At 36.8% G+C, this 16,160-nt stretch overlaps 1 protein-coding gene across 2 annotated transcripts in view; it reads right to left on the reverse strand.

The window, feature by feature from the left end:
• Nucleotides 1–16,160, reverse strand: part of ZNF771 (zinc finger protein 771) — a 30,766-nt gene that overhangs the window by 5,700 nt on the left and 8,906 nt on the right. The window lies entirely within an intron of this gene.

Genomic DNA, 16,160 nt, shown 5'->3' on the forward strand with positions numbered 1-16,160 from the left:
TAAAATAGAGATAACAGTATCAATCTTCCAGGATTGTTGTGAGGATCAAATGAGATAAGTCACCTGGCAAATACCTAGAATATTGCAAATGCTATGTAAATGTTAGATATTATTATTGATAATGATCATTTTTGTTGATGATTGATGGTCTTTATTACTGATGATGATCTCTGTAATGGCAGTTCAACTAGGAGAAATGGTCTCCCTCCCAGGATAACCACATTGGAAGGGTCCATGATGGATCTTGCTGATGCTGTTGGCACAAAGTCAAGGAAACAGACACCCTTGTGCAGGCGTGATCAGGACTGCATTAATCCTTTCACCCCATTCCGTCAGAAATTCAGAAGCCTGACACAGAATTTAGAAATTCTACTTCCCTTCTCAGGCTTTCCCAGGCTGGAGAAATCCAATAGAGAAGGAGAAGGAGGAGAGGATGTCCTTGAAGCGCCCTCCCCAAAGAATCTGTGTCTTGTTCTAATGAACAAGTAGCTGGCATTTGCCTCCCACTCAGACAGATGATCTCCAGAGTTCCTCTCAAAGCAAATAATTGGATCCCATGAGGTAGTAGAAATTTCCAAGCTCTATAGCTTAATGAGGTGTTATCCTAGGAGCAGAATAAGGGAAGCCATGAGAATTGCCTGTCTTTTGGTGTTATCTTCCTCTTCCTATTTTCTTTTAAAAAAAAATCACAATTTTCCATAACTTCAATACTCTAAATTTTTCCACTTTCCCGGATTAAAACTTGTCATTACAAATTTAATTAGATTTTAGCTATTTTTATTATTATTAACTTAATAATACAAGATTCCTTGAAAGATACAACAATAGAGAACTTTGCTCCATGATCCTCTGATCATTAAATGAGGCATAGAACAGGGAGAGAAAGGCTTGCCTAGAGAGTTTGCTTCTGTCAAAGAAGATTCTCAGTGCAACTAAAATGGAAGAGGTATCTTAAAGATGCAAAGTCCTCCTATGTTGCTGTTTGCCAACAATATCATGCAAATTACATCAAGGTGAGGAACATTTAAGAACCTCCTAAAAGAGATCCATAATTAAGGGAGTTCAGTACAATTATCTACACTTAACAAATCAAGTGGATGAAGCGTATCTATTGCCCACAGACATGTAGTTGGATGGAGAGATCACAAAGCCAGTCCTTGTAAACAGGTTTCTTGGATAGATGCTTTGGATGAATCAAATGGATCAAGAAACATTCAATAGGGCAGCTAGATGGCACAGGGGACAGAGCACTGGCTGTGAAGTCTGAAGGACCTGAGTTCAAATATGGCCTCAGGTACTTGACACTTACTAGCTGTGTGACCTTGGGCGAGTCACTTAACCTCAACTGCCTTAAAAAAAACAAAAACAAAATAATATTCTTCTCCAAAAAAGAAACATCCAATAATCATTTACTGTGTCATATGCTGTGCTTAAACCAGATCAGGATGACAGTAGGCTGGGATTGAATTTGAGAAATTATACAATGTTTTCAATGACCCCAAACTCCAGATGCAAAAGTCTGTGTTTTTTTTTTTTTTAACACCAATATTCTTCCAAGGATCATGTCATTCCACAGTATCCAAAAAATTAAAATTGTGGGTCAGTCATGGGACAATGAAGAGACCTGTGAAGAGATCTAAGTAACTATTACCAATGTTACCAATGAAGAATTGTACAAAAGTAGCAGCATAAAGGATTTCATCACAGAAACATATGTCCAGAAACTGAGATGAGTCGGTCAAAAATATGTCAAGAGCAAAGGATAACCCACAGACATCCCACATGCTTTACTTCTACTATGTAGACAATGTCAAAAGATTTGGAGGGAGGACTCAGCACCTGTGGAAGATTTGCAGGGAGTACACAGACAGGAATCATTAAGAGGGAGAAGCTACACCTGTATTACAATCTGCATCCTTAAGAAGAGTACCTATTTTGATAAAAATACAAATCCATTTAAGAATCAGAGCAGAAATTTAATCAGCTTGTATCGTGAGAGGTGGTGTGAAATGGTGGACCTCTTTAGGGGTTGGGCCTGAAGCCAGGAAGACTTAGGGCACTTAACCTCAGAGTTCTTTAAGCAACTCTCTAAAATTACAAATTTCGGAGAAAAATACTGACCTGCAGTAGTAAAAGGAATTCTGGAAGTTTCCTCAATTGGAAATTCCAATAAAATCACCCAGATCCAGTCCCTGTCTAAAATATCATGAACTTAGAACTGGAAAGACCCTTCAGATGTTATTTCATTGCTCAAATCATAGGTTTAACTTTGTGATGACAAAGTATTTGTTATGATGTCTATATATTAGAAATGTATGTATTTAAAGCAAATAACAGGTTTCTCTCAAGTTATCAGGGTTTTGTTTTGTTTTGTTTTAATATGGTAATACTATGTAATTATTTTTCTATGTATACCTATACTAAGTTTAGAAAAGCTCATGTCAAAGACAAGATAATGGTTTTATCATGGTCAGATATGCAACCAAGAAATATATGAATCTTCTTTTTTTTTTTTAATTATAGCTTTTTATTTACAAGTTGTATGTAGGGGTAATTTTACAGCATTGACAATTGCCAAACCTTTTGTTCCAATTTTTCCCCTCCTTCCTCCCATCCCCTCCCCAAGATGGCAGCTTGACCAATACATGTTAAATATGTTAAAGTATAAATTAAATACAAAATAAGTATACATGTCCAAACAGTTATTTTGCTGTACAAAAAGAATGGGACTTTAAAATAGTGTACTATTAGCCTGTGAAGGAAATCAAAAATGCAGGCAGACAAAAACAGAGGGATTGGGAATTCTATGTAATGGTTCATAGTCATCTCCCAGAGTTCTTTCGCTGGGTGTAGCGGATTCAATTCATTACTGCTCTATTGGAACTGATTTGGTTCATCTCATTGCTGGAGATGGCCGTGTCCATCAGAATTGATCATCATATAGTATTGTTGTTGAAGTATATAATGATCTCCTGGTCCTGCTCATTTCATTCAGTATCAATTCATGTAAGTCTCTCCAGGCCTTTCTGAAATCATCCTGCTGGTCATTTCTTACAGAACAGTAATATGCCATAACATTCATATACCACAATTTATTCAGCCATTCTCCAATTGATGGGCATTCACTCAGTTTCCAGTTTCTTGCCACTACAAAGAGACCTGCCACAAACATTCTTGCACATATAGGTCCCTTTCCCTTCTTTAAGATTTCTTTGGGATATAAGCCCACTTTTTGAGCATAGTTCCAAATTGCTCTCCAGAATGGCTGGATGTATTCACAATTCCACCAACAATGTTTCAGTGTCCCTATTTTCCCACACCCCCTCCAATATTCCACATTATCCTTCTCTGTCATTCTAGCCAATCTGACAGGAGTGTAGTGGTATCTCAGAGTTGTCTTAATTTGCATTTCTCTGATTAATAATGACTTGGAGCATCTTTTCATACGGCTAGAAACAGTTTCAATTTCTTTGTCTGAGAATTGTCTGTTCATATCCTTTGACCATTTATCAATTGGAAAATGGCTTGATTTCTTATAAATTTAGAGTCAATTCTCTATATATTTTGGAAATGAGGCCTTTATCAGAACCTTTGACTGTAAAAATGTTTTCCCAGTTTATTGCTTCCCTTCTAATCTTGTTTGCATTAGTTTTGTTTGTATAAAAACTTTTCAATTTGATATAATCAAATTTTTCTAATTTGTGATCAATAATGATCTCTAGTTCTTCTTTGGTCGTAAATTCCTTCCTCTTCCACAGGTCTGAGAGGCAAACTATCCTATGCTCTTCCCATTTATTTATAATCTCATTCTTTATGCCTAGGTCATAAGAAATATATGAATTTTCACCAGACCCTCCAAAAATTTGTGATAGGTGATAGGTGAGAAATAAATCCCTTCTGTGATATCCAAGATGGACAGCTCTCACTTAAATTTTCTGAGCCTCAGATTATCCTCTTAGGCTTTTAACTTCCAAGTTATAAAAGTGGCTGTTACCTGTCTTGGTGTAGTGAATTTTCACATCAACAAAAACAAATTTCTGATGAATTGAACTATGTTGAAAATCCTTCTGAGTAAAATGAAGCTGCCCACTACTACAAAATCCTATCTTTTTTAATACCAATATTTTCCCAATATAGGAATCATGGAGTATCATGGTGTCAGAAGAATTGAAATGGCAAGCCATTAGAAAAATATACAAACAAACCCTAAAATCTTCTGTTATGGTGGCAGCAAATTCTCTATGAAGGATTTACAGAAAGGCATAGACAAAATACACAGGAGTGTGCCTTTCCTAGTTTAGACTGGAAAAAAGAATATATACACTGGAGGAAGAGACCTAAGTAAATACCTTACTGTAATTAGGGACTCTTAATTTGTAGTCTGCAAATTTGTTGGTTTTTTTAAAATGTATTTTGACAGCTATATTTAAATATAGTCATACATTTAACAGTATACATTTAGATTTAACAATCTAAGGGTTCATGGGTCCATGACAAAAAAAAGGTTAAGAACCCCTAAAAGAAAAAAAAATCAAGGATATTTGATTTCTTCCACACCTGAGATCAAAAGAAGAAAAAAAAATTAACAAAGCAATCTAAGAAAATAGCTAGAGTTTCAGAGAAGTTAAGGAATTTGCCAATGGTCACACAGGTAGTAAATGGTCAAGGCAGGACACGAGGCCCCTCTTCCTGATGCCTGATTTAATGCTCTATTCTATGTCTATTATTGCTAAAAGCTCTCTCTATTTTTCTTTTCTCATTTTAAGGATTTGACCTTTGGAAATATACATGAAGAATGAGGGTTGATTAAATAGGAAAGAAAATCTAACAGATGGAAATGGGGATGAAGGGTCTCATCTAAGCTTTGACAACTTTCACGCCAGGAGACTGTTAGCTATTCTTGGGAAAATCTGTAGAGGTGTGACCCAGAGCAAGTCACTTAACTCCAATTGCCAAGTCCTACCCCCTAAAGCTCAATGAGATGAGGTATGCGATTGGTGACAAGGAAATAGACAAATGATTCATGTGAAAACAAATAAGAATGAAATTCAGTGATGAGCACATAAAATAACACGTATGTGTATGTGCACACCCAACAGTATGACATGGCAGTCAGAAAAAGCCAATGCCATCTCAGGTTCCATTAGTAAAGCATAAGACCCACGAAGAACCACCACCACCACCTTCCTCTGCCCTAGTCCAGCCACACTCAGTTCTGGGAGTCAGCCTTTAGGAAGGCCACTCACTGGCCAAAGCAGAGTAGAGGTGGATGATCAGGTTAGGAGAAATTAGAAACTATGCAGCAGGAGAACTTAGAGGAACTGAAGATGTTTGGCATGTTGGAATCTTCTTTTATCCAGTTTAAAGAATTCTTTAAAAAAAAAAAAAAAAAAGAGCTCTTTTAAAATATTTGAAGGGCTATTTTGTAGAAGATCTGTTTTTCCTGGCCCTGGAGGGCACCCAATGGAAACTGCAAAAGGAAAAATTTCAACATGAAATAAAGAAATAATTTCCTAAAAATTAGAGTTGACCCAAAAAAGTGCAATGTGCTACCCTGGGAAGCAAGGAGTTCTCTCATCACTGAAGGCCTTCAAGCAAAGACTGGAGGGCCATTTGTTGGGGAGGTTGTAGAAAGGCATAGATTGAATCCAATGGCCTTCAAAGACCCATCCAACTATGTAATTGTGTGATTCTTTGACAGAATAAGGATCAAGCAAACAGATTAATAAGCAGGCAGAACATCTACAAGAATGTAGCTGGGTAAAATAACTGTATGGACATGTATACATATACTGTATTTAATTTATACTTTAACATATTTAACATGTATTGGTTAACCTGCCATCTGGGGGAAGGAGGGGAAAGAGGAGAAAAGTTGGAACAAAAGGTTTTGCAACTGTCAATGCTGAAAATTTACCATGCATATATCTTGTAAATAAAAAGCTATATAATAAAAAAAAAAGAAGAAGAAGAATGTAACTGGAAAGTGACTATATGCTGTCCCCAAACATAGAACATGTCCCTAAAATGAGATTTTTTTTAAAAAAGAAAACATATCTCTCTGTGTATATTTATTTATCTAAAGAAATAGACTTCAAAATAACAGTGACCTACACCCCCCCATATATATATAATTTATAAATATTTAAAATATTGGTCCATACATTACATATATATTTATAGAAACTACATATATAATTATAAATACTTCAAAGTGATGGTCTACACACACATATATACATATTTGTGTATATATCACATGCATAATTAGAAATAATTAAAACAGTGGTCCACACACATATTTATAAAATATAAATTACATATAAGCATATATATATGTAATTATAAACACTTAAAAGTAACACTGGCTTACATACACTTATATCAAATAAACTATACATGTAAATATAAATATAAATTATAATTACATGTAGTCTCTTAGAGGACTTAGAGGACTTCAGAATTTTAAGGATAGGGACTAGATCTGAATTTTACTAGTTTAGGAAACTCCCTTAATCAATGCAGATCAGCATCTTTTATTCACTATACAATCTGAAATAATTATCTAGAACACTGAGTGAGACAGATAGTAACCTACCCAGGATCACACAGCCAGTTTTTGTCAGAGGCAGGGCCTGAACCCAAGATTTTTTGGTTTTGAGGCCCGCTTTCTGCACTACTCCATAGCATTACTAATATTTTACAACATCCCTAATGGGGATGTTGTGGGTGATCCCTTTAACAATACCAGTTATAACTTCTTCATGCCATAGTATACAGTCTTCATGACCCTTTGGCCAGCCTGCTGCCTCGGAACCTCTCCAAAGCTAGCCAGGCCAATCTCCATACCATGGATTGACAAGCTGTCGGTAGGCCCGTTCTTGAGGACTTTCCAATGTAGTAGAATTTTACAAGATTTGCACTAACCAGCCAGGGCTTTTAAAGACCTAGGATTACCTCCATGCCACAATGAGACATCCAAGGAAGAATTGACCACAAAGGGGATGCTTGGGTACATAATTCAGCTTTCTTCTTACTGGTATTCTGCATCTGTTGCCTGGCTTCTTTCTACCCAGATGCCAGATTATTACTGCCCAATTATTTTAACTTCACTTCTGGCTCTGCTCTCTAAAATCCGCTGAAGTCTCCCTGCCATTGTGAGACTTCCCTGGGCTCCAATACTCTTAATCTATACTGACATAACAGTAGTTCCTACCATGCCCTACATGGATATCTCTCAGTCACCTGGTCTTTCTCCTTAGGACAACCTCTCTGCTGTCATCACCCAAGCATTAAAAATGTTGAGGGATGATGAGAAAATAAATCATATTTAAAACTAGGCTATCTTGTCACCATCCACCACAGTCACAAGAATACAGATTTAGAACTAGAAAGTACCTTAGAGTTCACTGACTCTTGCTCCCTTCATTTTGCAGGTGCTCAGAGACGATATTTGCCTTAAGTCATAGAGGTAACATTTAAACCAGATCTCCCTAATTCCAAGTCATTATATCATGCTGCTTCTCAGTCTTAGTCCTGAAGCCACTGCTTCTCCTACTGACCCTGATCAGAGCTTAGGATGAGAACCAACAACCATGTCCCCAAGCCCTGTCTTGAGTACTAAACATCCAATTCTTGAAAAAGCATTGGACCAGGAGTTAGAAGACTTGGTTTCCATGGAATGCCTCATCAAGCTTGATTGATGTATTAGTTAGTTTTACTAATCTGCTTCTCCCTCACCCACACTTTTATTCTATGTTATAAATAATAACTGTCTGAGAAGTGACATACTTAGAAAATGAAGGTGATAACTCTGACACATAAGTGATGGACTCAAAATGCAGAATGAGCCATATATTTAGGGCCAAAGACAATGTGTAAATTCGTTTTGGTTGACAATATGTATTTGTCTCAAGGGATTTGTTTTGATTACTTAAAAAAAAAAGCAAGATGCATATAATACAGCTTTCATGTACAACCCTCTTTCTATTCTACTGTGTATGTAGTAATACTCATTTTAGTTGGTGTTTGTTACATTCAGAACAAAATTTTTAAAAAGAAAATGCAGGTGATACAAAACAAAATATATTGATAAAAATTTTTTTTTTTTAAATTTGTCCTGGGGAACTAATCCCAGCTCCTTTCATCAACTCACTGTGTCCCTCTCTTAGTTGGAAGCATATTTTCTAGGCATGTACACAAGCTGAGATACATGCATTGCCAAAGCTGCTCAGTGTTTGAGAAGCTCTGATGGAAAGCATGGGAGAGAAGTGATATTAGGCTGCCTACCAAACTGAAGATCTATGGAGCCCCTGTGCTGACCTCATTGTTGTGTACCTGTGAAATCTGGACGGTATATCAACACCATGCCAGGAAACTGATCACTTCCATTTTAATTGTCACAGGAAGATTCTGAAGATCTCCTGGCAGGATAAAATACCGGATTCTGAGGTCTTTTCTAGAGCCAAACTGCCAAACCTTCCAATCCTGATGGGCTGGCCTTCTTGTTCAAATGCCAAACATAAATTTTCCTAAAAGACTACTTTAGAGAGAACTCACAGGAGCTCACATAGAGGTCAGAAGGGGTACAAGGACACTCCCAAGGTCTCTCTGAAAAACTTCGGAATTGCTTGTAAGGCGTAGGGCAGTAATCATGTGAGACATGAGACCATGGCACAGGACTGCCCAGCGGGCCATGTCTGCAACAAAGAAGGAACTGTGACCCATAAGCAAAATAGAACTGCAATAGCTCAAAAGAAACACGGGAAGTACAAATTTAGAGACATCTCCATTCCAAATGTTCATATAGAACATATATGCCCGACCCATAGTAGAACCTTCTGAGCTTTTACTGGTCTGATCAATCATAGGTAGACACACTGTATTGTGACCTCATCAAAGTGATGTCATTTTGGTCCCTTTTAACTACAAAGGATAACAACTTTCTCCTCTGTAAAATGAGATTAAGCAAGATGTTCTAGAAAAATCATTGCAGCTTTAAAAGATGACTCAAGTTTTCTTTTCTTTTCTTTTTTTTCCTGAGGCAATTGGGGTTAAGTGACTTGCCCAAAGTCACACAGCTAGGAAGTGTTAAGTGTCTGAGACCAAAGTTGAACTCAGGTCTCCTGACTTCAGGGCTGGTGTTCTACCCACTGAGCCACCTAGCTGCCCCCGATGACCCAAGTTTTCTAGAAGAAAATTAAAGTGGACTGGAAAGTGGATATCAGCAAGAAATATTTTGTCCAACAATGTTATTGGAGACTTCCTTGACTCAAATGGAAAAGCACTAATTAAGCATAAATACTGATTATATACATTGAATCAATTCTGATTCAAGGCCTGACCTCCAGGAACTGATAACATGTTATGGGAAAGTAAAGAATAAATATGTGACTGATATTAGTATATGTCTTATTAGAGAAAAGGAGAAGAATGGACAAAATGTTAAGAAAAATTTGAAGCAGGAGAGATTGTTTTCATTAAAGAAAGGGAAGAGGTGGAGGAAGAATTATAGAAAACTTCATAAATGAATGGATGAGACAGTTTCTGATATGAACCTTGAGGGAAACAAAGGATAGATCTTTCTTTTGTAGAACCAGTGAGAAAGGGAGGCCATTCCAGTACACAGAGAAAAGAGATCTGGAATAAAGTTCTACAATTTAGCTAGAATGTGGATAACATTTAGTATATTAACACATCAGGCTGGAAAAGTTGGTTGTTAAGAGCATCAAATTCCTATAAAGGAATAGAACATCAAATATCTTGATCAGGAGTTTATATTTTATTTACTAGGCAATGGGAAGCCACTGAAGTGTTTTGTTTTGTTTAAGGAGGGGAATAACAAGGAAGAGAGTAATATGATCTGAATGGTACATTAAAACTCACTGATAAACTACAGAGAATGGAGGTAGGAACACAAGTTAGAAAGCTATTATAAGTCTAGGCTATTAGACATCTCACTGCTAGATGCATACTTATCCCAACGAGATTAAAGACAGAAAGAAATGTCTCATAAACAATAACTATTCAAGGCAACATTTTCTGTAATAGCAAAAAACTGGAAATAAGATAGATAGATGTCCATTGACTGAGAAATGATTAAACAAACCACAGTATGGTTTGCTATTGGAACATAATAGTATCCTATTCCCTATTTCCATGCTGTAAAACATGATGATTATGGAAGAATTCAGAAAACCATGGACTTAAGGAAGTTCTGAAAAATTAAGTAAGCAGAAAACAAGATAATGATAACAATATAGAGAACAACAACAACAAAAGAGTGCCATGTAATTATAAAGACCAAACTTGAGTTGGAAAAAAATAGGATGGGCAGCTAGATGTTGCAGTGGATAGAGCACTTGTCTTGGAGTTGCGAGGTCCTGAATTCAAATATGACCTCAGATACCCAACACTTCCCAGCTATATGACCCTGGGCAAGTCATTTCACCTCAAACATCTCGCAAATAAATCAAAAATGAGGAACAATGGGTATGGAACATTATATATTAGAAAGTCAGTCCTGATTCATGTGTATAGCAGTTTGATTGAATTGCTTTAAAAAAATTTTTTTGTCTTCTTTATTATGAAACATGTCTCTTCTGAATAGAGAAGAGAAATATTTGGGAAAAGAGGTGATTTTTAAAAATGGATGTTTTTAGTTGCTTTTTTTTCAGTCATGTCCAATTTTTCATGATCACTTTTAGGGATTTCTTAGCAGATCCTGCAATGGTCAGCCATTTCCTTCTGTAGCTCATTTTACAGATGGAGCTAAGGCAAACAGCATTAAGTGACGTGCCAAGGTCACACAGTTAGTAAGTATTTGAAGCCTCAGACTCAGGAAGAGGATTTTTCCTCACTCCAGGTTTCTACTACACCATCTAGCTGCCCACAAGATTAAACAACAACAACAACAACAATGGCCAAGGGGTCATAAAGAATATGAATTGAAATAGTTGCAATTTGAACAGCAAGGAAGGTCTAATGATAAAAGGTGTGGCTTAAGCTAAACTTGAATAAGACCTGGATGGGAGAAGTGAAGGTCAGAAATAATTTTAAGATTTTGAGCTTGAGGATGGTGTGTGTGTCGGGGGGGGCAGGGGGAGGAGGAGAGGAAGGACACCATTCCTATACATAAATAATAACAAGAGACTTATTAGAAAAAAAATTATAAATTTTGGTAAAAAATTCGATTAAAAATACAATTTTGTACCATGCTGAATTTCAGGTTCTATTGTGGTCAGCCAAATGAAGGTGTTTACTAGGCAGATGGAAGTAGAGAGTTCTTAGGAGAGGTTGAAGATAGAGATTTGGGGGAAAGGATATAAGGCCAAAATTGGAGCTGAAAAACTGGGAAAATAGAGATGAAGAGGAATTAAATTATGAAGAAAATTAAGAAAAGATAATGGGAGAAGAAAGGGAGTGGACAAGGTGGAAGGATAAGAGTTTATTGTTAAATAAAGGAATTTTATATTCACTATCTTAGAAATGGCACAATGTTCAGTGATGGTACAACTACCCTATAAGCAAATCTTCAAATAACAAGAAAGTGGGAAGAAGACTTGAGTCAATGGATAACAGAACCAGGCTTCAAAATACCTTGACAGGTTTGCTAGGTTAAAGTTAATGAAATGAAATTTAATAGATCTAATAGTAAAACCTTATTCTTCTTAAGTTCAAGAAATAAATCATTTAAGTATGAAGTGAGAACAAGAGGCATTCCTATGAAAAAAATCTGAGTATGTGAGTTGACCATAAAGTTAGTATTAGAAAAAGACATGAAAAAGCTGCAAAAAAGGGTGATGAGATCTTAGGCTATGTTAATATAATGTCCATATGAAATGAAATGACAATCCCACTGTACTCTGAGTTGGCCAGCCTATATCTGAGTATGATCAGGACAAAAGGGATAAGACATAGATGGAAACAGGACTCATTCAAGGAATGCTTCTTAGAGGGATTTCCATGAACTGGGCCTTGAAAGATGGAATCTTCCAGCTGGGAAGCTAGGCAGTAGCACTCTTTTTTTTGTTGTTCTCTATATCATTGTGGTTATTATGTATGTTTCATGTTTCTGCTTACTTCACTTTTCAGAACTTCGATAAGTGCATGCTTTTCTGAATTCTTCATAATCATCATGTTTTACAGCATTACGTTCCCATATATCATATATTGACTATAATAACAAAATATTAGCCTGAAGCAGCTCCAGAATTTGAGACCTTCCCCCTTCACCCCAAATGAATTTGGGGGTGCTTAAGGAGAGAATAATGTAATATAACTTCCAGGGAGGATATAGCACTAACCCTAAAGCCTCCTGGCCTCAGGAGTCTCACAAACAATGCTTGCTGTCAGAAAACAATCTGTTAGTCAGTAATAACAAAGTTTTCTGAGAATAATCTAAGCTACAGAATTCAATAATAGGACCAACTTCACCTCTAAGCCCTAGAATTCAATACTCATCTCCAATTGGCATTACAATTATAATACACTTTGCCACTTAAGTTGGTTTAAAAAGATATGGAATCCTCCATCTGAAGTATTACATTCAGATCTAGAAGCCACATTTTTAAAAGTGATTTGTAGTCTAGAGACAGGGACAGTGCCCTGTACATAGACAATAAATACTTAGAAATATTGATGAGGAACAGTTAAACATATTATCAAAGACAAATGTACTGGAATATTCTCATGCTGTAAAAAACAACAAATATGAAGAATTCAGAGAAACATGGGAAAACTATATGAAGTGATATAAAATGAACTAGGAAAATGAGGCAGAAAAAGTACATGACTACAATAATGTAAATGGAAAGAATAAAACAGTGAAACTGAATGCTATATAATTATAATGATGTTTGGCCTAAGAAAATTGAGAAAATCCATTTTTCCCTTTTGATGAGGTATGAGAATGTAGCAATTTCTGAGAAACCCTAAGACTACCTGGCATTGGGAGTGCCACAAACAATGCTGGCTGTCAGAGAACAATCTGCTGGTCAGTAAGCCGCAGAATTCAATGATGGGAACTGTTCCATCCTACCCCACTCCTCAATTGTACCTCGACCTGATTTTTGTTTCTCTTTCCTATAAAACTGTCTTCTTGTGTCTTCTGTTTTGTTAAACTCCCTTGGAATTTCAGTGGAACTGAAATACCACTTCAACTGGTATTATAATTTTAATAAACCTTTGTCCCTTAACATAAAGACAAACTGAATTTGCAAATTCTTTCACCTTATCCATAACACTGACCTGGGGATCCTAATATTGTTGGATTGTTGGGTGTCCCCAGTCTCAACACTTTCATAAAGGAGAGATGGAGGTGAAGGACTACAAATGTTGCATAAGTCAACAAATACAACTGATAGTTTTACTACATTAAAACAAAAAACAAAAAACTTTGCTACAAGGGAGGGAGATCAATGGGTAGGGCAAAAGAATGAAATATATTAGTGAAATGAGAGTACTGCAATAACAAAGGGGGTTATCAATAAAATGACGTAAAATTTCTTTAAAATAATGTGATAGATAGCACACAACGAGGATAAACTAATACTGCACCCTTAAAAAATAGTTTGTTAAAGTGAATGATAGTTATTTATAGGATCTTAAGGGCCATTTTGAGGGAAAGGAGAATAGAACTATTTTTGCTGGCACCAGAAGGCAGAACCAGGGCCAATGAGGGGAAATTATCAGGAGGCAGATTTCAATTTCACATGGGCAGACATTTCTAGTAGCCAAAGCTGTCAAACAATGGGACAGACTACTTTGTGTAGCAGTGAGCTCCCTATCAGAGGAAGTATTTAAGCTGAAACTGGATATCTATGTGTGAGAGGTCCTATAAAGGAAATTCTTATATGGGCAGAAGATTGGACTAGTTAAGAGGTGACAACTCTAGGGAAAAGCCTGAACCAGATTAAAATTAAAATATAATACAAAATGGATAATGTTAAGTTGTGGTTTTCTAAGTCAATATAAAATGGCAAGATTTCTTTTCTATTTTGAGTCGGACACCACTGAACAAGACCTCTAAGGTTGAATTGGACTCTAAGTAAGAGTCTATAAATACAGATTCTTTAGCCTAGAGGAATAAAAATAGGGAACAGTGATGTATAGTGGAAGACGTTATGTGTTGTAAGGAGAATTTTATTTTGGCTATGGGTTAGTCTAGGGAACCACTACCTGACTGTGATCTCCATGAAGCAAAGGACTGTGTTTAATCTAAATTGTTTATTCCAACCATCACCATGCTCTCTTGCCACACAGGAGGTGCTTAATAAATGTTTGTCAAATTTGAATTCCTGTTTATACAAAGAATGTGTTGACCTCTTCCCTGGTCAATGGAACCTGGAAAAAGAACACTCAATCTAGAGATACATGAGCTGGGTCTCAGTTCTTGCTCTACCACACTGACTCTGTGTGACTCATTGTTCAGTCATTCCAGTCCAATATGACTCTTAGTGACTCCATTTGGGGTTAAAGATACTGGGGTGGTTTACCATTTCCTTTTCCAGTTCATTTTACAGATGGGGAAACCGAGGCAGACAGAGTCAAGTGACTTGCCCAGGGTAACACAGCTAGTGTCTAAGGCCACATTTGAACTCAGGTCTTCTGGACTACATACCTAGTGCTCTATTCAATTTGCTATTTAGCTGTCACCTGGATGACTCTACCATCCCCTCAAAATACTATTCTAATAACTCCTCACATTCACAGCTAAACTTGGGGGAGGGAGAAGCTGCCAATATTTATTGATTCTCCTTTCTCACTTCCCATTTATAACATAAGTTTGGCTTCTTTTTCTACCCTTTGACTAAAGCTGCTTTCTCCAAAGTTACCCATGATCTTGACTGCTGAATCCAGTGTACTTTCTTCAATTCTCATCTTTCTGTACCTCTTGTGATACTGTGAAGAGCACCCTCCTTCTGTATATTCTCTCCCCTCTAAGTTTTGATCCACTTTTATGTTAGGGTTCTCCTACCTATCAGCCCATTCCTTCTCTGTCTTTTTTATAAGTCTAACAATCTTCCAACTCTTCCTCTCTCCCTGAGAGTGTACACCAAAGATTTACCCTGGCTATCTCCTATTTTTATATTCTTTTCCTTGGTCATCTCATTGTTATTCTCATTCTCATAGAGTCAAGCATATTATTAGGCAGAAGGCTCTTAATCAACAAATATTTATTAAGCACTTGCTAGGTGCTAGGCAGTGTGCAAAAAAAAAAAATGATCAAACTGTATTCCCTGCCTTCAAGGAACTCATGTTGTAAGCAGACGACAACATGCAAATAACTTTGTACATATGAGATTTGCTTGGTTGTTTCAGTCAAGTCTTTCTGACCCCATTTAGTGTTTTCTAAGCAAAGATAGTAAAGTGGTTTGCTACTTCCTTCTCCAGTTCACTTTACAGATGAGGAAACTGAGGCAAACAGGGTAAAATGACTTGCCTACCGTCACACAGGCTGTGAGTGTCTGAGGCTAGATTTGAATTCAGTAAGATGAGTCCTCCTGACTGCAGGTCTACTGGTTGTTCTACTAATTGTTTCACATATAGAATATATACAATGCAAATGGAAGGTAATCTCAGAGGGAAGGAATTAGCAAGAAGAGGGAGGACCAAAAAAGGCCTACGGCAGAAAGTAGGATTTGAGTTTCAAAGTAAGCCAGAGAATCAAGGTGGCAGGGGTGAGGAGGAGGGTATTCTTGGCTTGAGATCATTCACTACAAATGTCCATTCAGGAGATGGAATATGATCATATTTAGAGGGAGCTAGATGTTATAGTAGCTGTGGTGCTAGGCCTGGAATAGGAAGACCTGAGTTCAAATCCAGTTACAGATACTGTGTGACTGGGTCAAGTCATTTAGATTCCATCTACCTCAGTTTTCTCAACTTAAAATGAGGATAACAGAACCTAATACTCAGGGTTATCCTAAAAATCAAATGAGATAATATTTGCAAAATATTTAGCCCAGTGCCTAGCACATGGTAGGTGCTATATGTGGGGAACAGATAAGGTGAAGAACTTACAGGAATGTATGAATTCTTTTTCTGTATTTTATTATTTCTGTGTCTCCCCTATGACCTGTATAATATGTGCAGGCTCATATCTATTTGAGCCTTGGCCAGCTAGAAACATATTTACTTAACCTGAGCTGATGACATTT

Source organism: Antechinus flavipes, chromosome 1, assembly GCF_016432865.1.
Source record: "Antechinus flavipes isolate AdamAnt ecotype Samford, QLD, Australia chromosome 1, AdamAnt_v2, whole genome shotgun sequence".
NCBI classification, from domain to species: Eukaryota; Metazoa; Chordata; class Mammalia; order Dasyuromorphia; family Dasyuridae; genus Antechinus; species Antechinus flavipes.